Consider the following 27,002-nt stretch of genomic DNA (forward strand, 5'->3'; position numbering starts at 1 on the left):
TGTATCTTATTAGGGTACACAATAAATTAATTAAATGTTTGATAACATTTCCCATGTCACTTGTAGTAAATTATAAAGTAAATTATGATGGTGGTTGGTACTTTTTCCTGGGTCACCCAAGCGTCTGTACTGTACTTTCTAAAGCAAATCCTTGCTGAATGGGATTCATATTAAAGTACCCCTCACGCGATCAATGAGATCATGCCTTTCATATTAATAACCCATCCCAAAGGAAAGTCGTGGAGGTAATGGCAGTGTACAGCAACTTAGGATGGGTATGTAAATTACAGTTCCACAAACTACCTAAAATCTTAAAGCATACAGTTTCTTACCTCCACCTCTTACATCAATCAGGAGACAACATAGCATGAGGTACGTACAATTGCTTTACCATGCAGTAGTAATTCCTTTACTCTGGTGTCTTCCAATTGAGGATGCATTGGCAGAGAGGGCGGTTGTAGAAGAAAGGGTTCTTCTCAGCTCTGAAGAGGAGGATGGGGTATGTGATATGCAGTCTATTGTACTTTACTTGAAACTTTCAGTACTTCTTGCTGATTGACTGGTAGGAAAAGTTTTATTTAGATAGTGTTGCAAAGTTTGTGTGTGTGTCATAATTACACATTCAAAGCCTCTTGTTGCAAATCAGAAGCAGCACTATCAAACTAAAATGTTCATCCAGGTAAATGCACAGCATAGCAGCAACGAATGAGTTATTTCTCTTCTTCCTGTAGGAGAAGCAGCCCTCTATAAGTAGTGCTGTGGCGGCGTCTCAGTGGTGCTGTATAAAGAATCTGGGAGATGAAGTGATCCTGCCTCAAATTCTTTCCATGGCAATGGACCATGACAGCTGAGAAGATATGATGGACCCATTTATGTTCAAATTCAAATTTAAGTCCAACTCTGTAAACTTTATAGAGGAATGTGTTGAAAAAGAGAAACTGAAAGTCAGTGCCTCCTTTGAGGAGGGTAGTTGAATTGAGAGGCTGAATTTAGCAAAAAGTTGGAAATGAAGAAAAATATTTTATCAGCAAAGCCTTTCACTTTTTTATAGATTTTTTTTATTGTACACTATATTTGCTTCATATATGTATTTGCTTTTTCTACCAGTCTGTGAAATTCAGTGCAAAGTAGCATGTGTGTGACTATGAGTAGGCACAGTACTGATTAATAATGAATAAATGATACACCATTTAAATAAATAAATATTAACTAATGAATACACATGCACTATAATATACTGAATAAAAAAAAGTATGCATGTGACATGGGGACAAACAGTATCCATGTAATATGGACAGTATACATTTGTGTCTGTAGTTCTTGCTGTCGTCCAGCAGATGATGCAGTTTGTCTCATTAGAAGAAGAAGGCGTTAAATTTTCCGGGCAGATCTGGATCCTTTACTAAGACTGTATTTTCTCTGAAGTCTGGTGTGTGCCGGTCACACAGTGGCTACAGAGTGGAAGCAGGAAGATTCCTGCAGAGCGAGAAGGAGAGAGATCGATCGCGCTGTTCTCAGTGGAGCTACTCTGGTTATATGAGGCCAGCATCTCCCTCGTGTCTACCTCCACAGCAAACTACGGTCATTTGTACTTGGTTCATTTAGCACGATAATGTTGTATAGCTTTGTTTTCTGCTGTTGTTTCAGCAGAAATCCTAGTATGCTAGTCAAAGTCCTCAGCTCAATTTAATCACTTTTAAAGCTCCAGTGAAAGGAGAAAAACTACTAACTGTTGTTGTATTTATGTATATCTGGAGTTGGGGTTCAAAGGTCAAAGGTCAAGGGCATGATTTTGGCCAATATTTCTTCATATTTGGTAAAAAAAAACGTTCAGCTGGAATCAAGTACAATTTGATTAGATTTTGGTGGCTAAAGGTCAAAGGTCAAGGTCATGGTGACCTCATAAAACATTATTTTGGCTTTGAGAGCGCAATTTGAGAACTTCTCAAGGGAATCCCTTCAAATTTAGCACACATGTTCACTTGGACTCGAAGATGAACTGATTAGATTTCGGGGGTCAAAGGTCAAGGGCATGGTGACCTCACAAAACACAGTATTGGCCTTGTGAACACAAGATCTCTGTAACACTTTGAGGGAATTTCTCAAAATTTGGTCAAAACATTCACTAGCACATAAGGATGACCTTGATCCAAGATCAAAGATCAAGGTCAGTGGGACCTCAGAAAACATTTTTTAGCCATAACTCAAGACTTCACAGCAATTATGACAAACTTTCATGGTTTTTCCATGGTTTGTACAGGCTATATGCTCTAAACCTTTGGGTGAGCTACTCTAAAACAGGGGATGAGCTACTGGCAGATCACAAGCCACATGTTGGAGACCTCTGCTTTGTGGGAACTCACCTGCACTTTGACTGGAGGTATCGGTGGCTGAATTCTGTTCTGAGACTGCAAAAAGTCCCTGTCGTGCTAGAAGTACTTTTCAATAGCCCAGGAAGCCCAGTGTAGCTGATAGGCCACTCACGCACGCGCGCACACACACACACACAGTTCATATTCCTGTGTTTAATATAGTAGTATATAACAGACCAGGACAATCAAATTACTCAGGTCTAGTTTGATGGACAGGCTGGGGTCTTAACCCACTCTGATCTCATTCAGTATCCCTGAATGCAGGGCCTTTCTTTAATAGTCTGTCACCGTTGTGTCAATTCTATATTGACGGTTGGCTGCGGTACCTATGGGAGGCTTGTTATCTCTTCTGTGGATCTGGATATAGATGGTACCAAGGTCAGGACGACCTCTCGGTCACCTTGTCAGGTCACTGTTTAATGAAAGCATGTTCTGTCTGACGTATAAGGTTGCCGCCTGTGTGCCATCCAACGCCCAGTCACCACAGGAGAAAATGGGGTTGCCAAAGGTTAACCAAGTGCAATTCCTTTCTCTCTCTCTTGCCTGATGTTTCCTCCTCCACTCTGACGAGTGTGTGCTGAAAGAGCTGCCTTGTCTAGAATCCAGTGCTTCAAAAGGTTCCTAGTGTGTTTTGTGGTTCTCTGTGCACTTTCAGCCTGCTTTTTGTAAGGTCCCGTTTGCAGAACAACACTTTAAACATACGGCAGCTGAAGGTGCCATTAATGTGGATTCTCCCAAACATTTACTCTCACAGATAAAAATAGGTTCTGGCATTTTTAAAATGTCAGTTACAATTATTGCTTTTACAAGAATATAATTCAAATCAAAGCACTGCAATCACAAACAGTATCAACAATAGTGATTCATTAAAATAGTCTTTTCTAAAGTGCAAACAGACTGGATGGATATTCTGCAAGAGATGGGACTGATAGTGGGTGTGGCTTTAAGTTTGAACCCTCGGTCTTTGCTCCATCTAAGTAAAGATGCAATTGTAGGTGCTAGCTTTGGCAGACTGTATGATATCCTTACATATGCTGCAAAGAAAACTATTTTTATGTCCTGGATTAATGACAAACCTCCTACTACAGCAAACTGGCATATAAACTGGCAGATAATCATGGAGTGTTTTATTCTTGAATATTTGAACTGTCTGCTTCACTGTTCAAAGGAACAGTCAGTGAGGACATATCTCAAATTTTCAAACGCTACAGTGGCCTCAACACTTTCAAGTATCATCCTTGACTAATTGTGAACTACACTTGTTGTACCCTGTCTTTAATACTAAATTGTAATGTCCCTTTCTCACCTGATTTTTTTATATTAAAAATATTTTGTGGCTTAAAGGGAGGGCAAAAGTGTTGTTTCACTATTTTTTCATTATCATTATTATTTATCTATATTAATGTTTTTTTGTTTGTTTATTTCTTCACCATTTATTACTAATTTCTATCAGGAGAAACTAATAAGAAGAACAAGAGAGGATTTGAAATTTAAGTAAAATGAAATTTATTGTGAACTGAAGGAATAGACTTTGGCACTTAGACTCCAGCAGGAAATAGATCACCATGGAAGCGATTCATGGGTTTATGGTCCTTCCAGTCAGAGGAAAGTTTCAATGTCTAGGCTGAATCTGATTATGACACAGACATGAAGAAGTATATTTTTTGACCATTTTAACAACTGCATGTGGAGAGAGCGGATTTTTTTGCCAAGAAAGTCAATGTATAGACATAGAGCTGCAGCAGCAGCGATGCAACAGTCATGCAGTCGATGTGATCACACACGTGTGCAAGCAAGAAAAAGCAAGAGAAAATCTTACTTAACTTCAAATTTCAAATTAAAATCTGACTTAAAATATTTAATAGTGTTATCCTGCCCATTGGGCTATGTGGTAGTGAAGAGAATGTCTACATGAATCTCTATGTGACCTGCACGTCACCTTCCCCTTTAGTAGGGTTCCTATACTGCTGATCTTGGCTTAAGTATCTACAGTATTTAAATCTGGGGTTCTCTGGAATACCTCAGACCAAAGACCTCACAGTTCAATATGATTACAGGTTTACTCAGGTTCTACGTTCACTATTCACTAGGTTCGGTAAGGAGATTGGCAGTAACAGACTCTACGAGGAGAGGCATAAGACCTCCAACCCACACAACACATACAACCACTGACTTAGTAGAAAAAGATGGAGAATGTAATTATGAAAATATCATATCATGGCATATCACTTCTCAAATACCTTTCTCATATATATTCAAGTACCTCTTCAAAAGAACAAGATTGTTTGACCCAAATCTTTAACTCAAAATACCATAAAGATAGGATAAACACAAATGAATAGTCCACCAAAATTCGTAGTGGTTAGAAAATAAAGGAATATTAAATTCTCAGTGCTTCATACACGAATTAAATGTATCCACAAGTGGACCAAATTACACTTATGTTTCAGTTATCAGTTCAATTGTCCGTTTTAGTTTTTCCTCTTTAATTTTCAGTCTCTCTTGGCTTCAAGAACAAAAAAAATGACCTGAGATCTCAGTGGAAAAATGTACCAAAGAAAATAAAATAATTCTCCTCAGTTTGAGTTCCTTCGATTTGGTCCCTACCGTCCCTTGGACTGGCACAACCCACACTTGTCAGTGTCCTGACAAGATGAAGGCATCCACAACAGTGATGGCGATCTGGACCAGAAGACGAAGCAGCTCCACAATGTCACAGATAGAATCGTCGCTCAATAAAAACCAGCCTACACACAAGTGTATAGAACAGTTAAAACACAGTCTGTATTTTCTGGTTTTCACTATCCATTGTTTTAGAGTTTACCAGAATTAAATTTGCATAAACACAGAATTAAAATTTAACTATAATAACCATATGAACTAAATTATCTCTTTTATATACACACACTTTTCAAATAAACTCACATATCCAGTCAATTTATATTTTATAATACACACATCAGTTTAAACACATTCCAATTAAACACAACTGTCCCACGTGTTATCTCAGGCTACAACAGCAGCTAGTGACATTACACTACAGTTAGCTTAGCGCTAGGCCGCAATGCGGCCGAGAGCAATTAGCGGCGAAAAAAACTTAGCAGCATCAACTAAGTTTTTTTTTTTCCACATCACACAAATATATCCTGACTGGTTTTAAGCTTTACATGTATTCCGATTGTAGCAGGATGAGCACTTTCCCTTTCACTCTACTCCTGGTGTGGTTCAGTCCATATAATTGAGCCCCAGAGTATATAAGAGGGAGGGACCCTTAGTGCTGCCCTTTCTCTGGCAGCTGGTGCAGACTTCCCCTTTCCGGGTTACCTGGTCTCAGGTGCTGCAGACGTGCTGCACTCCTCTTTCTTCCGCTCTTGCGCATTTTCATATCCGACAGCACAGACACTGGCAGTGCCCAAAATGTTTGTTGGCTCCCTCTCTCCCTCTCCTCCTCTTGGTGCTTCAACCACACAACGCTGACGGGGTATGTACTTGTTTGTTCTGGCCCCTATCCGCTATAAGCCATCTAGTTTCTAATTTTATTGTATTTCACCTTACAGATAGGCCGAAGGCTCGGCACCTAGCCGGCACCAGCCACGCCGCTCTGCACTCAGGACCGCTGCTGCTTTGTGGGGCTTCAATGTGCTGCCGTGTGGCGCCTTAAAGTACCTGTGCTTTTGCTCCTGCTGATGAAGATTTAGTAAATTGTTTGTTTGGTTTTCTATTCACCCTCCTAGTTTATTTTCTTTCATTTAGTTATTTTTGGGTTGTGTGCTCCAACCTGAGCCTGCTCGAGCTACACTACTGGCAGCATTTCTTTTAGTGTATCTGTAGCAAACAGGAGGGGGATAGGGAGTGGGGTTTTCTTTGTTTAATAATTTTGGGGTTATTTTGGTTTTCTAATTGAGATTTGTCTGAGTTCAGTTTGAATCATATTTTGATATTTGTTATATTTTGAGTATTTTGTTGAAATATTATTTGGTTTTGTTAGGATATTTGTGTGCTGACCTTTTTTTTTTTTTCCACTAACTGTTCCTCTCTGTCTGCTTACTTCCAGGTGCTGAGGGCCTCACTGGCGACCTGCCCCTCTATTTTGGTGATGGTGTCCTTTTGTGTTTAGTGTCCTTCCACCCCTTTTTGGCTTTGCCCTTGTGTGTGTGTGTGTGTGTGTGTGTGTGTGTGTGTGCTTAGTGTTTTACATGTGGACTGTGGTGCTCCCATTTTATTTGACGCCTTCACTCCCCCCTCACTCACCTTAACCATAGTGGCCCCAGCCCTGGAGGAAGCCCTGTTCTTATCTTGGTATTAAGTAAAAAGACTTAATTTTAGTTTAAATTCCCACTGTTTTAATATTTATGAAATAAACTTTTGTACATTTTTTGATTGGAAACACGTCTCCTGCCAGCTCAGTAAAACGCACTTGTGTTGTCCTTTGTTTAGAATATTTAGTTTATTGCTTTATTCACACATTTACTTTTCGTTTTCTTTTTTTTCCCCAGGGTTAAACCCCAGGGTGGTGTTGTTGGTTTTGATTTTTGTTTTTATTTGAGTTAAACTATAATTTAAGTACTCCCTCGCCTGCCACACAAGGTAAACATCACACCAGTAAATTATTTTGGAGCAAACCATTGATGCTAACTCACCAGGATACTCTGGTAATTAGAAGAAAACACCCGCCAGAGTTTCTCATGCGCTCCTCTTTCCTGCAGCTTGCAGTAGTTTTCTCTCTCTCTGGCGATACACCAGTTCAGTTTTAACTTATCTGAATCTTACTTTAAAATACTTATTTCACTCTTTCCAACAAAGACAACCATGTCTGCGTCACGTATGCTGCATCACTGAGGGAAGACTGGATACTTCTCTGCAGGCAGCCCTCTAGCTTACCTGCCTGTGATGCATTCAGGGAACATCAGTAAAGTACAGGGTTTACCGATTATCTGCATAAGTGGCATTTGGGGAAATCTATAACTGAAGCTACAGAAAATAACCTGGGTTACATCTACATGAAGAATTTCTGCCGATGCATTTTACACGTAAAAAGAAAACACCTACAAAAGCCTGTCAAGCAGAACTAGGCAGAAATCCACTGATGATTAACATTCAAGAGAGTACTCGCATCTTAAGCACCTTAAATCCAGCCCCCCAAACCCCCTCCATTCCAAAGCCCTCCAAACCCAAGAGCTGAGCCCAGTAAAGAGTCCCCCATTGCCAACTGGTTCTGAGACCACCTGCCCGCTCTCAAACACACTGACCAGTCTCACAACAATACCGCTTTCCAAACACCAAAAACACAAAGTAAACACAATGTATAGAAACCCTGTATTTGAAACACTGAAACAAGAAACTAAAATTACAAAACTATCTGTTCCAGAGATTGTGAATTGGTAGAATATCTGTGAACTGTCAGAGATAGAAGGCAGAGGCAGATCCTGATCAAGTCCAGGCTCAGTGACCACACACTGGCAATTGAACAAGGATAACACAAAAAATCATGGCATCCAAAACAAAATAGAACATGTTGTTAAAGTTAAAGTTCCGTCCTTAATATTAGCTTAGCGTTGCATTGATGCTACGCAGTACACATGCACATATTCTATAAATATGAACTAACTCTTTATGATAGAGATGAGTTTTAAATTGTCTTGGCAGGGGAACAGGCTCTGACTGGAGGGGAGGTTTCCATGCACTGACAACCGCTTTGGTACAAGTGTACAGCAGTCCCACTGAAGAAGAAGAAATACAACAACAGGTTTTGGACAAAGTATTTGATGATGACGAAGACCAAGACAATGGAAACGAGATTGACTCAGACCATGACAGCTTTCACATGGACAAGGAGTAGGAGGAAGGCGTCTATCCATTTATAGGAGGAAAAATAAGTAACATAAAGTTATGTTGCATCAAGTGATTGGTCTCATTGTGCAATGAAAAAAAACAGATTGTTCATAATTCATATGTGTAACTGTCATATTTTGATAAAATGCTGTGGAACATTGTTACTGATTATTGACGGGCAGGGTGCACTAAAGAAAGAGAGAAAGTTGCCTTATTGTAATGAATTAGCATGAGTGGAACTCGCAAATGTTACTATGTTAGTAATGCTACTTATTCATGTCAGAATTTATGTTTGCAGAGCTGCTCAAAGCTCATACAGCTCTGCAAACTCATGCTACAAATATTATGTGATATATCTGTATAATATACTCATTTGTCTAACAATGACTTCTGAAGCAGCAGCTGGATAAACATGTTGCTCTTCAGCAGGATGGCAGAATTTTACCTCTGCCTCTTCTTCAGGTGTCTTTGGGCTGATCCAAACACAACAACATAATGCACATACCAACATTCATCAGCAAGTAGTGGCACTCAGGTGAGCAAATTTCCCAGTTCTCTGGACCAGCATGTACTTGCATTCCTCTGCATAGCCAGATTAACTTTAGGTCCCCTAAAATGAAATTCCCCAAATGAACTTGACCTGTGGCCCTCTGGTGATGTATCACGAAGTTTATGAGTTAATTTATGATGTAGATTGTTATGCTGCGAGAGTTTCCAATCCTGCATCTGCCCTTTCTCCTGCATACTCACATCTTACCACTCTGCTCCCCAGACAACAACATAATTTCCTCAGTGTCATTTTCATGAGTCATCTCACTCATCGAAATGCTCCACTGTGATTGGCAGAGCTATATATGATGAGACAATAGACAAGCAATGTTACTGTCGGACAGGATAATTTGATCTGATCTATGTTCCACCTCAGCCTGCTCTGTCTGCACATAGAGCCATGGGTGGACTTTATTCATCTGGGAGGAAATGTATTGTCACAACCCGGCTCAAGGAAATGACAAAAAGGGGACACAGATGCCAAGCACTAGTTCAAAACAATAATCAATTTATTAAATTACCAAAAATGGGGGCGTTAAGCCCGCCCCCAAAGGGCCTATGGAATATGGAGTGTGAGCATCAGTAGGTGTCAGCGGTGTCTGGATGGAGTGTATGTGTAGAGTGTATGGGTTGTAAGGTGTAGCAAACAAATATACTGCACCAAACAAAGAAGTGCCGTGTGGCGAAGCATGGAGAGGGGAAGGCAGCCAAAAAGGCTTTGACAATATCTATGGTTATTTTAATGTAAACAAAAACATCCCTAAACCACTATGAACGCCCCCGGCCCACCACCCCCTTCCCCAGCCCACTCAGGTCTGGACTCAGCAACTATGGTACCTAGAAGTCAAATTTAAGAGCACCAAAACAAATGGGATCAGAGGAGAGAGAGATGGGTAGGGGTGGATATAGTGTATGGGACAGGGCATCTGCCATCACGTTCTCGCAGCCCTTCACATGGCGAACATCGAGGTGATAAGGCTGGAGGAACAAGCACCACCTCATCTGCAAGGAAAAGACCTGCAAAGAATGCAGGAAGGTTAGTGGATTGTGGTCAGTATACACAACTAAAGGCCCTGTCCCAACATAGACCTCAAAGTGCTGCAATGCTCAGATTGACGCTAATGCCTCCTTCTCTATCACGGAGTAGTTGAGCTGATAAGAGCTGAATTTTTTTGAATAGAAACTTACAGGACGCTCTATACCATCAGCCCCTGCTTGCAGTAACACCACTCCGGCTCCTATCTTACTGGCATCTACATAGAGCACAAAAGGCTGACTCATCTGAGGAGCGGCCAACACAGGGGCAAAAACAAGTGTGTAGTTTGGCTGGGGTACAATAATCCAGATTACAAAATACAACAGTTTGGGACTGAGCAACAAGTAGCCTGTCTGAACACTGAGTTTTTCGAGGTATATTATGTGTAGGAGCGGTCAGAATATCAACAAGCATTCTCTCCTTACTGTCACAATTCAATATTTTTTCCTGGGAAAAAAGAAAACAAGATACTCATAAACTTGAAAAAAGAAAAAAAACAGACAAAAGATATTCGTAGGTCGACTAGTCACTATATTTCAAAGCTGTGAAGTTGAAAATTGTTTGCCCTTCCGTTCTCGTGAACACCTGTTCACCTATTGACTCAATTAAACCACACCCATAAATCACCTCAGCCTAGCAGGTATCAGTTCATATTATTTATCATGATTTTTTTTTTTTTTTAACAACAAAAACAACCTTCAAACACAAGAGAGGCATAATTCAAATCAGAAAATGCACAGATATACTAATAAGGCAAAATATGCAAAATGGCTGCGACACTATTGCTGCAGGTGAACCCTCAAACGCTCACTAGGAATGCACCAATCACAGCACATTGTTGTGAGTCTTGGTCATTTGTTTATTTTTCTGCTTGTGCTTGTGACGGCTCTCTATCTCCTCCTCCTCCACGGTGTGTGCAATCAGTGTGTGTGTGTTGAGGTGCATCAACAGCAGCGTTCCAAGTGCTGCAGGCTGATTGGCAAACGGGAGGATTTAAACCTCAGCTGATGCCGACACCCCCCCCCCATCATCTCCCAACAATGGAGGCCGTCCGTCTGCACTTCAGTTGTCTGTTAGCTGTCAGTGATTTTGATCGTTTGTGCTCAGCCTTTGCTGTGTAATCTCGGAGCGTTTAGTGTGTTCAGACCTACCATATTTGTCAGATCAACAAGGCCATCAACATATGCTCATAGGGGGCGATTTTAACTTCTGGTTAGATCCTGTTTTGGTTTTCTGTAAGTTTATTAGGGAACAGATAAAGTTATTTTGTGAAATACATTGTCCTCCCAGGTCAGTGTTCAGATTACACATAACCCAAAAGAAATGACTGAAACATTTCCTCCAGACAGGTTTTAAACTAAAACTTTAAACCACCTGCTCGCTCCAGGTTGAAGAGCATAAGAGAATATCAAGATGGTTAGAGGAGGAAACATCAGAGAGACTCAGGGCTCTTTTTTAACGATCCAAAGCACATGGTCTGAAGCATGTGGCGCAAGTTCATTTAGGGTGTGTCCAAGTCACTTTTGGTATTTTAACAGCGGGACCAACAGTCTCTGTGCCAGGCGTGCGGTTCAAAAGGGTTGTACTTAATCTCTTAATTATTCATGGGAGCGTTTTGGGCGTAACATCCAATAAACCAATCACAGTGCCATCTCCCATTCCCTTTAAAAGCAGGGCACCTTGGCGTATTGATATTATATATCAGTGTGTCACAGAGTCAGATTGTATTTGCAGTCAGTTGATTATATATTGTGAGTGACCAGTGAGTCCAGGCCTGGCACACACACACACACACACACACACACAGCAGCTCTGAGGGGCAAAGCGGGTCTGAGTGAATCAATGTGAACAACAGGTGTAAGATACGGCCCTCAACCACATGTTTGAGCCTCAGTCACACCCAGACTCTTTTGGGGAGATTGTTGTGATGTTGATATGAGGTCAGCAAGAGTCTTGGTCTTTCAACCAAAACACCTTTGAGACAGAACTAAATCAGACCCATGATTACAGACAGAGTTTGGAAACCACTTAATACTCCCTAGCATTTTCTCAGAGAACATCATAATTTATTAAATTTGTTTGTGTCCTGAGGACCCTAACACTTCCTGTTTCCTTCATCTGAAACTACCAATTCAACAGCTTTTGACCAATCACTGAAAACGACCACAACCTGACCTCTGACAGACCGCAACAGCCAAGTTTTCCACACATGAAGGCGGCGGAGAAAGAAAGCCTAAAGTGTCTCTACTGAAGATTGACATATGAGCTTGATGTTCGTTCCTACAATGATATGCTTGAATAACTGTCATGATGGCAACACGGCACAAACACCAGATGTCTGAACAGATGAGGTATTTTCCCCATGAAAGACAAGTGTGTGAAATTGTGGATGTATTTTCAGAGTCAGAGTTGCTGTTACCTGATTGTGTACCTGCTTTATCTTTAATGATCTCCACCAGGAGAGCAAAGTCACTTCTAAATGACTGACGTCTGAGCAGGAGGGATTTGATCAATGCACCACAACAGCATCTAAAGTGCCAAAAATGCTGCTACCAATAAGCAGCACAAAAACTCCGACTGCTGCTCCCTCTGCGGAATTGAAAAACATGCAAATGTCTCCTGACAGATAGTGTATCAGAACAAACTGCAGTAATGTGATGTTCTGCTGTGTTGATGTAAAATAAACACACCTAAGATCATCTTATGCCGATTTGACCTTGGCCTGTCAAATCTAAATCTCTCTGTGTAAACAAGTAACAGCTGCTGCTGTGGGTCCAAAGTCAATGAGAAGCTGAACACAAATATCTCCAGAGACTTTTGAAAAACCTCAAACTTCACACTTCATGTACTGAGACACTTTTAATAAGGAGAGAAACAAAAGACGTCATTATTAAGTAAACACAGAATTATTTCAGAAACAGGAAGATGCACACACACAACACTTGTGATGTTTGGTGATGATTTATATATATATATATATATATCTACATACATATATATATATATATATATATATATATATATATATTATAATAGACAATATGCTTTTATTTGAAATAATTGTATGCTAGGTTAATCATTCATTCATTTCATTTAAAACTTTAATAAATTGTGATAATAACCATGGATGTAATAGTGGCAGGCAGTTATTTTTATCTTATTTCTTATTTACTTATTTAGGTCTACAAAGAATTTTTATCATAGATTAAATCGCTTTTGATTCATTGTTTTGATCTGGCTTGCCAGGTAACGTCAGCTTCATGCTGCGAGGCTCAGCTCGAAAAATGATCTTTGTTTGCCCATGTGTGAAAATATGCCGTTGTTGCTGATGATGTTTGACGTTGTCAGCTAGAGGCACAGGAAGGAAATGGTGATGAAATGAGTTAAAGTCACTCTGGTTAATTTTTTAACCAGGAAGCATGGAGAAATAATGAATTATAAAACTAAACAGTGACTAGTTGCTTCAGCTTTTGGACAGCATGTTAAAATGCATTAAGACTGATATTGATATTGAGCTGAAAAAGTCCCAGTGCTGTTGTACTCTATATCAGCACTCATGAAATGCCTCTCCTCCAATCAAATGACTTAGTCGGAACTAACTGTTGTATAACTACATGTATCACTGTAACATTAACGGACGTTATCTGTCTTAGATTGTAACAAACTTTGCAAAGATGAAAATATTTCCAGAAATAATATTTGAATGAAATGATGTCTGGTCATCAGAAGAGGATGAAGGGAGGAAGCCTGGATACTTCGGTACACATCTCCAGCTGTGCTCATATGACACCGCCAGGTCAGGAAAATGTTTATGTGTTGCTTGGCAACAGTCCAGTACCAGTCCAGTTGCAGAACTATTTGCGTTGGCATAGCCAAATAAATGATGAAATAAACACATAATAATAATAATACAGTGCTCATAGAACTGTTGTATAAAAGCTCCCGCGGCCTCATACCTACGACCGAATCACAGCCGTGCTGATATTCAGTACATCACAACCTCTCATGTGATATTGCTTAAATACATAATATAAATACATACGTATAAATACATAAGAGAAAATGTGTAACTTTTTCCAACCCTGTATATGGTGGAGCTCATTGCAATAAGTTTGATTTTTGTTTACATACTTTGTTATTGCTTGAGAAACAGTACAAAAGGTTACATTCCACCAACTGTAACGTGTGTGTGTGTGTGTCTGTGTGTGTGTGTGGTTGAAGTCATCAGTTAACCACATGCAGCGCATAGAAACTCATAATTATGAGTTACATTTCTTAATTTCTTATCATTTCTCCCTATAAGGACAATGGAAAATATCTTTTTATAATTCATTCTTCTGAGATATGATTTTTCCGTCTCCATTTTGCAGTGCACCCTAACATATGAAAGAAGTGTATATGCCAGAAGAATTGTGGCCTTGTCTCTCAGTGTTCCAGGAAAGATTGTGATCGCTGTCCTCTAAGAAGTATTATTAATGTTGTGTTGTTTTGGTCCTGGACGCTGCAACACTGTGGACGACCACCACAACGCCTCGCGATGATCCAGGGGTTTGCTCCAGAACCAGGCCAAGGCTCTGGTGTATATCTCCACACCTGATCCACCGGAGCATTTTAGTGTCCGGCTCACTTCAGTGCATTTTACCACGCTACAGTAGTAGGCCTGCGTCACAGCCAGCCATCTGTTCAGCTGACCTACCCGTTCCTGCTAGAGCTCCAGTGAGTCTGTATCTTCTTATGGATATCAACACACAACACACACACAACATTGGACCAGGTTAACTGCAAGGACACAGAATACATTAGTCGTACAGCCTAGATTCTTCAGCGCTCATGTTGTCCAGCAGCTCTGATGGAAAAAACAAAATTACTTTCAAAATGCTCCATACAACAGAAGCACCCTGCAATTACAGCATGCACTGATATTGAGTCATTTGAAGTAGCCGCTTCTGTACGTTTGTTGTTCACTGTAAAATTGATGGAATTAAGGCACAAGTCCAAACCCTCTGAGCCTCTTTAAACTGCTAATTGTGAGTAATTACATTCAACCTCTAAGTAGGTAATGGGGGTCTCTGTATGAGTGGTAATACAATGTCCCACTTACTAACTGCTGCACCATTCTCCTCCCTTGACATTCACCTGCCTCACTGAGGGGGTGTAATAAGCAGGGCTGTTTTCAGACATCTCAACAGTGTTTTCAGCAGGATTCAAAACTGAATTGTGTTATGTTTAATTGTGTATAAAGTGTAATCAAACTATTGAAAATTGTTACCATAATTGCATTCTTTACAGACAATGGGGTATTATGAGCCATACAGACATACAGGCATGTCATTCACTCTGTCAGCTCTTTATTTCTAAATTGTAGTATTTCAGAATGTGGTTGTTTGAGTGTTTTTGGCTGGATTGCAACAGCGGGGTCAGCCCTATAATCTGGAATGTCCCTGACTGATGATATTTCCACCACTGGTCAGTGGAGTGTTGAACTGCAGTCTACTGAGCTGCCCAGGAACTGCAGGGAAGAGGAGGAGCACATCCAAAACACCGAGCCTCGCCTCCATTACAGCAAAGAAACTACTTTCATTACATGTATCATTATTACTAAAGGAGGCAGAGGAATAACTAAACATAAGACACACACAGCAGAGAGAGCAGGAGAGAGGGAGAGAGTCATCAGTAACGAGGCTTCGTACTAACGACTATGACCAACTCTACATATCAAACAGAGGGAGTTAGACATAAAGACCTGCCTCTAATAAAAGTCTGTTACTTTCTGGAGCTGAAGTAAATAAAGAATAAACTATTGTGGATCCAGATGGAGGCTGTGCTCTGTGTGAGGGACTCAATAAGAAAGATTGTCTGTCTCTGGCCCCGGTGGTTCACCTGGTGGAGCATGTGTCATTCTGACTTAGTCTTTGCTGCAGGGCAGCCTGTGGCCCTTTGCTGTGTGTCATCTTCTCTCTCTCGTGTCTCTTCTAACTTTCTCTCTGATCATGTTACAGTAAACACAGCTGAAATCACAGCTCAGTCTTCGTCGTTCATTGATGTGTTTGGTGATTTAGTCAGATGATGTCACAGTTATAGAATCAGGATTAGACCATAGGTCCAGACAGATCCTCGGTTTTGACCTAGTCTTGTTTTGAAAAGGTCAGTATTAAGAGTGTCCTTCACTAAGCGCCAATTTTCTTTTAATACATGGTATTCATAAGCATTTTTCTGATGCCCCTATGGCAGAGTATAATTATTTATCAGTACTCCTCCACAACTGCTACAATGGTTGTATGATTCATGAAGCCAGTTCAGCAGTCTTCAGCAGATCTGCCACTGGAGTTAAAGTTTGGGTCATTCACAAACTGAGATCTGTTGTGTGCTTTTGAAAAATCCTGCACACTGTCTAACTTGCAAAATACAATTTCTTTGCAATGCTTCAGTGCTATTCATTCCTTCTTTAGAATGCTCCTCATTGTTAAACACCATTTGTCTGATAACGCACCGAAACAAATAAATAGTTTTTTTTTTGCAGTTTACAGTGTGCAGAATTTTTTTAATTCATCCTGCTGCTAAACACTTTGTCTGTTTTCTGTCTTCTGTGCTTGAAACAAAGTTTCTACTAAGTATTGTCCACGTAAAATAAAGTTCATACCTGTAGAAAAAAGCTTTCTGTCATAGAGAGGGGTGTGACGCCAACTACTGTACCAAATGAGAATGACACTCGCTTCCAGACGGTGTTTCCTCTAATGTCTTCATGGTGTTGCGCTCAAATCCTGCCTTAGCTGGAATCATGCTTCTCTGTGCTGCACATAGGCCAGTGTACACATTCATTCACACATGTTTATGGATGTCTTTTATACTTGGATGTAGTGCTGGGCAGCTGTGGCTCAGGAGGTGGAGCGGGTCGTCCACTAATCAGAAGGTCGGTGGTTTGATTCCTGGCTCCTCTGGTCAGCATTTCCAAGTGTCCTCGGGCAAGATACAGAATACCAAATTGTGTAAAATTGTGTGTAAAAACTGTACTAACTGTATACTGTAAAATACTCACACTGGTGAATAAGTCTAAAAAAGTGCTCACCTGGTAGAGCGCATACCACTTATCCTCAGTCCTTACCAGAGCGGCCTGGGTTTGAATCCAGCTCAGGCCTTTGCTGCACGTAATCCCCTCTCTCTCTCTCTCTCACTAATTTACCTGTCTCTCTCACTGTCCCTCTCCCATTAAAGGCAGAAACTGTCCAAAAAAGAAGTTTAAAAAAAAGAAGTGCCATATAAGCAGGGGTGAAAGTAGGCTGGTAGGGTTCGGTACTGTGTAACACTAAAAGATCCAGTGGCTGTACGCAGCACCGGTAAAAGCTGAAAGCACCTCACATTTTCACTGAAAAAAAAACGTTACGTCATCGCCCAGCTGCCTTTTACTACCGCCAGTTACCGTGAGCTCCAGCTTCCGCCAACACGCAGCAGCTGACTCACATCGAGTGTTGTGGGGTTTAGCAGCCAGACGTTTGTTGCAAAAACTCCTGAGTAAAATGATTAGCAGAACAAGTTGTGATGTTTCATGATATTCTGTTTTAGTCCAACACAGACAGCAGCTCAGACAAGCTGTGTGTGAGGTGACGATCAGGGATTACTCTGTAACTCATGTCAGCGGCCAATTAAGCTGCTCATGTGTCGGCACTGAATTGTCCTGCGCTGGGATTGGATGCTGCTGAATATTTTTTGCGTGAGTACATTTGTGAGACCTGAGACCCGGCGATAACAACCTCCGTTAAAAGTTAACTTCAACGCAGCCCAGTTTTATGTGAAAAAACAACAGAGAACAGCGGCAGAGAGAAACAGTCTTACCTGTGGCCTGGGAGTTCCAGGTGAACTAGTTGACGCCATCGTCATGTAGGTGAGCCGGCGGCGGGTTCGGCCAGAGTGATGCAGTTTCTTAGTATGCAAATGATATGCAGATTAGGTGTAGATCACGCGCTCCTCGCCCCTCCCACTGAGAGAATACTGGCAGTGTAAAAAAACAGTCACTGAAAAAAGGCAGACATGAAGAAAAAATCTGATGATTAACATTGAAAAATACATCATAATGCAAAAACAGCAAAATAAAATACAACAATAAGATTGTAAGCTTGTCATTTTTTTCAATGTCTGTGATTTATTTTTCAGTGGAATTTTTTTCAGTGCCAATACAATCCAGGTGTTTCAATGCCAATGTTTCCTTTTTCAGTTCAGATTTTGTTTTCAATGCCAAATCTTGTTTTCGATGTTAACATTTTACTGTCACTGTTTTAGCCCCATACAATATCACGTGTTTCTTTCTACTCCATACAGGTATTTAAATATTGAAACTTTGTTTTTGTCAGGGATGCATGAAGCCGAGGAGAGAGGCGAACAATACGAAGCAATGAAGGTTGTGGTTCTAGTACCGGCAAGAACTTAAAACTGCTTTCACCCCTGCATATAGTGTAGTCCATTCACCCTCTGAGGATGATCGCTTGGAGCCGCCCTCAGGGCAAAATTATTGCTCCACTGATGGTGATCAAGAGATGAGACCTGTCAGATAGTTGGGTGCTCTGAACATTGCAGCCTCTTTGGGGAACTAGTGAGACCCATTCTCACTTAACTTATATAAAACAGTACATCCGCAACTTAATTAGCTTGAGCACAGTTTAAATATGGTGCAAAGTCAAAGCACTGGGGTAGAAAGCTGACTTCTACCCCTTGATGTCACTTTAGCATTTTTACACTGCAACCATCTTTAATTCTAAACCAAAAACAAGAAGCACAGACTCCAATTGTCACACACATAGAACATCTAATTACACATCTATTGGTACATTTATATTCCACTGAATTTTAAACCCTCCCTCAGTAGTTAATGATAAATGGCTGTCTGGCTTCAATTTGCATATTACAGTATTAATGTGCCACTAAGGCTGCCCCTGAGAGCTGAGGCTGCAGCAGCGGAGAAGGAAAGTGCCACCTCTCAACGCAACAACACAAAGAGCCATCTCAAACAAGAGCTTTCACAACATCAATGGGCACATTCAGAGGAAGTTGTTTAGTTATTACGCGGCATTGATTTTGTCGTGTGAATCTGTACACTGCTACAGAGGGAACGCTCTCTCTTTCCCTCTCTGCCTGCATCCTTTTCTCCCTGCCTCTTCCTCCACAAGTTTTATTTCAATGTTCACAACAGAGCATTCAGACCTAATAGGGCTCTGGGATACTGACATTGTTTCAGTGTTCACATGAGCTGATAGAGCTAACTTAGTGTCACAGATTTAAGGAATAAAGGATTAGATTTTTTTTAGGTTTCTTTTTTCTAAACAAATTCAAATTCGAAAAGTTACAGTCTGCTAATAAATGTACCCACCTCCTTTGTTTTTCCAAGCTCAGTTTTTATCCATATTTGAGTGAATTGAAATGCATAATTTCCCAGAATACATTTGGATCTTCTACTCCAGCTTTAACAGATGGACAACCAGAAAATCTATCTGGGCTGGATGTGATCTGCACTTAGTATAATGTTAACCATTAAAATGTCAATATAAATAGAAGTCTATTAGATAAGCGGTATGGGTTTCAAAGTGCTGTAACTGAGTACATTTATTCTGTACTATAGTACATCCATTTTATGATCATTTATATATGTGCTATATATACAGTACAGTTGCATGGAAACATTTGGGCAAGTCTGGGCAAATTCCATGTTTTGTTTATTAAAAAGAAGTAAATACATCCCATGCAACAAACACACATCAAAATGAACCTGTCGTCACATGTTGCTATACGGTTACTTTTTATTTCATGACCTGAAAAAAAAAAAACAGTAAGGCTTCGAAAGTCAGTCCCCACAGACTCCCATGTTAAAATGTCCAACTTTACAGCAGAAATAAACATGTTTACAGCCTGGTACAAAAACAGTTTTGGTCTCTAGATCTAATTTCCTCCTTCATGACAACTGTTTATATAACTATTTATATTACATTTTATTAAGGCTTAAGTAATGGAGAATTGAGGGCGTGGCCTCTTTGAGTGACAGGTGGATGAGAATATGCTTATCACCAAAGTCTCTGTTCCACACACGCCCCTCATCTTTGACCATTTTTGGATTAGCTGGGAGTTAGGGGCGGAGTCAAGCACTGCCAAGATGGCGACAGTGGAGCAGCTCACTCTGAGCTTCAAAACCGCTCTTCAGAAACCTGTGGGTGATGTCAAGGAGGCTACATCCATCTTTACAGTCTACGTTTGCCATCCAACAGACTTAATTTATTTTACATTTGTGGTAGAAATTGGCGTTGGGGTGAGCAAGGTCAAAACAACAAACAGGAGAAAAGAGTTCACATAAACAAAAAGGCTTCTCACCCCTACAGATACTAGGATTGCTTTTAGAAGATATTTACACTATTTACATCACAGATCACTCTGATCAACTCAAAAATTAACACTAAATCAGCAACAACTTCACAGAACAGCACAGCACAACACGGTGTGGTTGGGAGTTTAGAAGAGGTGACATGAAGCCATCATCGGCAGATGCCATTTTAAAGTGAGCAGCGTCAGTCCCCGGTCCAATCACCAACTGCCACCTCACTGAAACAACAAGCTCCAAAAGAACTAAGGACAGGTGAACAGCACCACCCTCAGGCAGGGAGGGAGAACAACAAAAACACATTCAAATACAAATATATGGGAACTCAAATGATGGCTCAGGGTCATAACAATGTGGGAGCATTTATCTCAGAATAAGGAGAAAATGTGTGGATAATCATAATTATCCCAGCGCAGTAATCAGTCAGAATGGTGCACAGGATTAATTATCAAAATGATCTCTAATACGATGAATAGGTGAACAAGGATTAAACACACCTCATTTGATAAAGAATGAAATTAAGGAAAGTTTCACAGCCAAGTGTAATAGATACAAAAGCAGTCTGTCATGTATTAAAGGTACGCAGACAACATTTGCTGGGTGTTGAGCTGATCAGTGTTAGTTTCAGATGTACACTTTATCAGGGAGAAACAGTAGGATGTCACTTTGTGAGTGTGTGTGTGTGTGTGTGTGTGTGTGTGTGTGTGTGTGTGTGTGTGTCAATGTGACAGCAAGAGAAAGAGAGAGAAGACTGCTTAATTGGTGATGACTTTGATTCATGAAATATGTCAGTCTTACTTGGGACTGATGTAAACTGCATCTGTATCTGTGGTGAAATGAATAGTTGCATTGCAGATCTGAAAGATTATGTTGAAGCAGATCCCAGATCCACAGAGCCCAGAGCTGTATTGGACACAAGTGTAAATAAACATGGAAAAGCATTTATTGAATTTCTTTAAATGTTGTGTTGAACTGAAGCATTTGATCATTTTAGCTGTTATGGAATATTGTGACACCTCATGTTGGTTTAAATGCATGTTTGGAATTAAAAGTCATCTGATCTTGTGGAGAAGGTGGGATCTGAAGTCATAGATTTAACTGGTGATGACGGGAGACTTCAGGACCACTTGATGCTGTGTTTAGGATTTGGATGAGAGAAATGCTCCTGTTGATTTTCTTTCCTCTGAATTTGCCATAAAGCTCTTCTCAAGGTAAAAGAGCAGTGAGAAAATGGTCAGAAAACACAGGAGAATGTTGATCAATGTGAAGATCAATTTTGTGATGCATAATGAAATGGAGAAATACTAAATAAATGTTACAGAATAAGTATATTATAAATAAATATTTTCAGGTGGTTAAATAAGAACATCAGTCTCTGTCATCAGTCTCTGTTCCATGTCACCTTCACCACAGTCCCACAGCTGGGTGACCACAAGGAGACAACAAAGTTCACTCCTGTGGTTAATTGTAGCACCAGATTAAAACCTGAGTTTCTCCTTGTGGAAGACGGTGGTGTCAGGTCCGGCGCATGTTACTCTTGACACCTTTATTACAGGGAGAGCGGTTCCTGAGCATATCTGAAGAGTTTATTACGAAAAGGTGGGAAGGTCACTTAATCGCTGCAGAGAGTCTGCACACCTAAATCTAACCCCACCATTTGTCTTTTAGTGGTGTTTGTGATGAAGAACAATTGTGTCCTCACGACAGAATTCTTAAAAAGGGTTGGTTTCTCCTCTAAACACACCATCAATAATTATAATCCAGTGCTCTAAAACTCTAAATATTAAAGTCTCTAAGTGTAGAATTAAATATTAACAAAAACCTGATTTAGGTCTTGAGGTGTATTCTGCTCTCCAGGCGCATAAAAAGACATTTGCACATTGTTCCTTGTCACTAGTTTGATTGTTTTGTTTTAAACAAAGGAGAACTCAGTTTGCATACTATGGGCAGTTTCAGGTTTACATTTACAAATAAAAAAAACACAAAAACCTTTAATAACAAACAGTCCTTTCATTTGAAGGACAAGTTCAGTCAAGGCGTTACTGAGATATAGTGTCCACAGTAATGGGACGGACTTACAACCCAGAAACAATATGCCTCGAGCTCTGGTCGCTGGCGTGGAGGCATAAAAAATGGAGACGGTTCTCCTGTAAAAAAAACTATCCCACAGGTCATTATTATGACCCATAGCTACGTTTTGTTACTAGGTGACATCTAATGGTCGTAGTAATAATGACGGGAGCAAAGAGAAAAGTGCGGTTACGTAGTGTAAAGAGAGACAAAGTCCACGTCAGGAGGAGGTTGTGGTGGATGGATGAATATGACGCAGGAGAGCCGTGTTCCATTCCCATGTGAAAGTAGCTATGACAACCATGACAACAAAGACCGTGAAATGTGGAGGAAGATCTTATTTTAACCCAGATCACAATCTTTTCTGAAAACCTAACCAAGCCAGACCATTATTATAGTAACCATGGCGACAATAGTATGTACTTCAGTGTTGGTACAGTCCTCGTGTTTAATATTGTATCCATGACAATGGAGGTCCAGTATGCCTGCAGCCGTAGGGGCGGTATCTCAGGAGGCGCTCCTATGGGTGGTATCAGAGGGTTGATAAAGAATGACCTAGTTGGTTGTTCAGGTTGGAGGACTGGTTGTAAAAATCTGTCTGAGTTTGTCTTGTTAGTTTCGGTCGTGGCCTACATCTTGTTGTGGTGAGTGCGCTTTAAACTGATGGGCCTCCTGTGTTGAAATGTTGGTTACATGTGTTTTGTAGCTGAAGGAGGAGTGTGATGGTCGCACCAGCAGCCACACACTGAACCAAGGCATGGCGGGAACTCTTTTCATTTGTTTTATTTATTTATTTATTATAACAGTCTTTCTTCCTTAGCATGACAAACAGATAAACACTTGCATACACACAGGTTTTGGTTTGATATAAGTTTTATTGGCAATACTTGACAGTATAATGATCTATTCAAGGTGCGCACATTTAGTTAACGTTCTTTGTCAGTTTTGCTGTGCTAGTTTCATAAACTGAAGTTATTTAATTGTCTTGAGGTGAATTCAGTTCTCTGTGAGTTAGCAGTTTCTGGGGGGGTTGCTGCTGCAGTCCCCTGGCTGAGCATCAAGCAGACCTGCTTAAATGGTGTTGATTACTAATTGGTGCTAATTTCTTTGACATTTCTGTGTGAGTTTATTTGTGTCAGTGCTTTTCCTCAGTTAATATGGTGCAGCACTATACTGACATGTCCTGGTGTTATTGTAGTTTGTGTCTATCCCCCCCCCCCCCCCCGTGTGTGTGAACGGCCTGATCAGCCACTGTATATGTTTCCCCTATGTTTCAGGTGGTAAGGTCAGTTAGTGTTGTTAAGTGCACTTCTGTTGGTGCTTTAGTTTAGTTCTGTTGCGTTGACCTCTTTTATGGGCCCAGAATTATGGTTTGAAGTATTTTTGTTATTCTTTTTTTTTTTTTGCTTTCTGTGAATGAAAATGGACTTTATTTTTCAAAAAATCTTCGGTCTATCAGCTCAGTCTCTGACGAGGAGGAGAACACACATACAGGTTCTTTTCATCAGTTTCATCAGAGTCAAAAAACAATTTTTATGCATTTTCAAGCATCAGAAGACATCCTGCAGAATAATTACATCCTTCAGTAATCAATCCATACTGTGTTTGCTTTACAGCCTAAAGACTTGTTCACCCCTGCTTTTAATTGCTTCTAATAATTGCACTCTGACTCTTAAATGCTCTGTGACTTTTTCTAAATGTCTTTTATTGTTTAATTCCTTTTATGCATTTAAGCTTATTCGTCTTTTTAGTTTTCTCAGCTCTGTTCGTTTTATCCTTCCATGTGTAAAGCACTCTGAATTGCCTTTGTGTTGGATACGCCGTGCCTTGCTTTTACACACTATGGCACCATCTTGTGGTCAAATTAAAAGACATCAATCCAGCGATAGGAACAAACCAAAACAACAAAGAGGGAGTTTTTCCTCTTGACTGCTCAGTGTGGGAACTGTTGGGTTTCTCTCTATAATAATGTAAAGTCTTGACCTTTCCCTGTAAAGTGCCTTGAGATAGTGTTTGTTGTGATTTGGTGCATTACAAATAAAACTGAATTGAATATCGAGGAATGAGGAGAGTATTATGTCAATGTGTATCATTGCACATTTATGAGCCTGTAGAATCTGGTCCTAGAGAGTGTTGCTAAAATATTAAATGAAATTTGAAAAAAAAATGAAAAAATGTGGTTCAATCTAGATGAAAGCAGCAGGGCTCTTCATTCTCTCCATGTAGAGCCGGAGGGGGTGAGTCGGGACTTCCCTTTGTTTTTTATGAGAATGAATGTGGTTTTGGGTGCTGTCATCTCAGTCCCCAGCGACCTCCCTTCTCTTGACGCGTTGGAGAGCATCTGTCACGGAGGTCTCTGGTCTGTCAGCCTCAGACACAGGCTCGCTTGTCACTTGTCATTTCCAGTGCCGTATTCAATCTTTAGAGATCCTCTGTTTTTGTCATTCGTGCCAATATTGATTCTGACAACTGGGTGGGAGGGGGGGGGGGGTTGGGGGCTTTTGTTTCACGATGCCCTCTGGCATTGACTTCTTTTTATTCCTCTCTCTGTCAGTGTGTCTGGTGGAGGGAGAGTGGGGGAGAGACACTACATGTAACCACAGGGATTTATTTGTTAAATTCATGCCTGAATGTGGTGTAATGTACAACTACATGTCACATTTGCTTGCACGTCGGAAGAGTCACATACAATTTCACTGGTGCACTGAAAAACACCACAAGTCATAACAGACAAACAGAGGATTATGTAGGTTTGTTTTTTTTATGATGACCTGTCACTGACTTCAAATCAAATCAAGCTGTGTACTGTGAAAGGAATGAATGATCAAGTCCCTGCTCTCTCACTCTCCCCACCCACATCTGTCCTGCTGGTGTTGGCGTCAAACTCACCAATTCTTCTCTTCCTCAGTGTGTACTGGAGCAGTGGACCCTTCCATAGGTTCACTTGATCCGACAATGTATGTGCCCACTAAGCTGGATAGAAGGTAGCAAGATCGTAATTCTCTATTATTGTGTGTGTGTGTGTGTGTGTGTGTGTGTGTGTGTGTAAGTGTTTGTGAGAGACAGAGAAGAGTTGCCATTTGATATGTTGTCAATCTATGTGTTCTATATCTAGAGAAGTTCAGTGGTTATTTTCTCCAGTCTTGCCGTCGTTCCCAGCAGCCATGGTTCCGTCTCTGTGTTTTTTTCAGCACCTCAGTGCACCAGCACGTGATCTGTCCCATCTGTCTAAAATACCCTGGCAAAAGCCAAAGAGAACCTGGAGCGCTTTGTGTTCACAGTGCACAGGTCCAGCCAACCGCAAGGTGGACCTCAAGTGAACCTCGAGAGGTGGTCTTAGCAAACCGAAGGGAGACCGAGGTGCTCTCAGCTTTGTGGCCATTCATTTTGAAAGGGCTGTGACCAATGTCGTAATTATGGTCAATCAGTCAGTCAATCAGTTAGCCAGTCCTTCAGTCAATGAGTCAGGCAGTCAGTCGGTCAGTCAGTCAGTCAGCAACTATAGGGCCAGACCTGCTGTTGGTTTATAACTCACCACAGATCCTGCGACATTACTTTGACTGAAGATCTTTTTCAGTATAATCTGTTTCCAGCACCAGGGCAAACTTTGCTTCCTTACTTGATTTGAGAATTGTCAAATTCAGATTTTAAATATTTTATTTTGATAATCATCCGTGTCATTCAGAGTGTTTGTTAGAAAGTAAATGAATGTGTTTCTGAAACACTATACTACACAAATATTACTGGTCCTACACAGGCCTAATACCCCAGTAGCTACACTCTCTGCTGCAAATCAGCTCTTCTAAGAGACAGCTGACAAAAGAAACTACTGGCCCATAGACCACTTGAATAATTGTCCAATTTTCATGTGAGGATGGTCCAAGGACAAAGGAATAGTTGACTCAAAATGCATAATTATATAGTTGTCTCCCTCCATAGTCTGTGGGCCAGTGTTGATGCAGAATATGTGTCTCTTCTGGGGCTAATGTTATACCCACTTCTCCAGGCACCAGTACATCGCTGGGCGGCAGTATTAAACCAGAACAAAGTTTGACAGGCTGATGGCTGCTTACTTACTTAATCCTCTACATGCTGGGTGGTGCATAAGGCCTCCAGCATCTCTCCAGGTAGCTCCCTGCTTCTTTATTTCTTTCTCTCCTGTCCTCCTCCCAGGCTACTCGGGCCTGCCTTTGTTTCTCCTGCCTAGTGAATCTCAGCAAAAGTTCAGTCAGGAAGAATATCTCCTTGCGCATGCCTTCTAAGTCACAAGTAACGTTTCCCGCTATCTATGAGCTCCACCCACTCATTCACATCTTCACCCAATCACAACCTTACACGGTGGCCTCCATTCCTCATCACCACCACCAGTGTCTAGACTCCAGGGGAAGATTCCTCTTATTGGAAGGACCTTAAACCTATGGATTGTTCCCATGTTGCTCCACTTCCTGCCAGGGTCTAAGCGCCAAAGTCTATTCTTTCTGTTCACAATAAATTTCACTTTACTTAAATTCCTCTTATTAGTCTCTCCTGATTGAACTTAGTTCATCTGAGGGGATACCCCTGGCAGTGACATAGTAGCATACGCAGCACATGTCCCATACAGAAATGTAATATATGACATATATGTCCCTATATCAACAGTGATGCTGCCACATATGTAATCTATAAGAGGATACATTACTATCACATGTACACTCCTCTGGATATATGAAGATGGGCTATAACTTTATAACATATATGAAATACATTTGTATATATACATATATTAAAAATATCTATGATTAAT

This window comes from Seriola aureovittata, chromosome 2 (assembly GCF_021018895.1).
Source record: "Seriola aureovittata isolate HTS-2021-v1 ecotype China chromosome 2, ASM2101889v1, whole genome shotgun sequence".
In the NCBI taxonomy this organism is placed as follows: Eukaryota; Metazoa; Chordata; class Actinopteri; order Carangiformes; family Carangidae; genus Seriola; species Seriola aureovittata.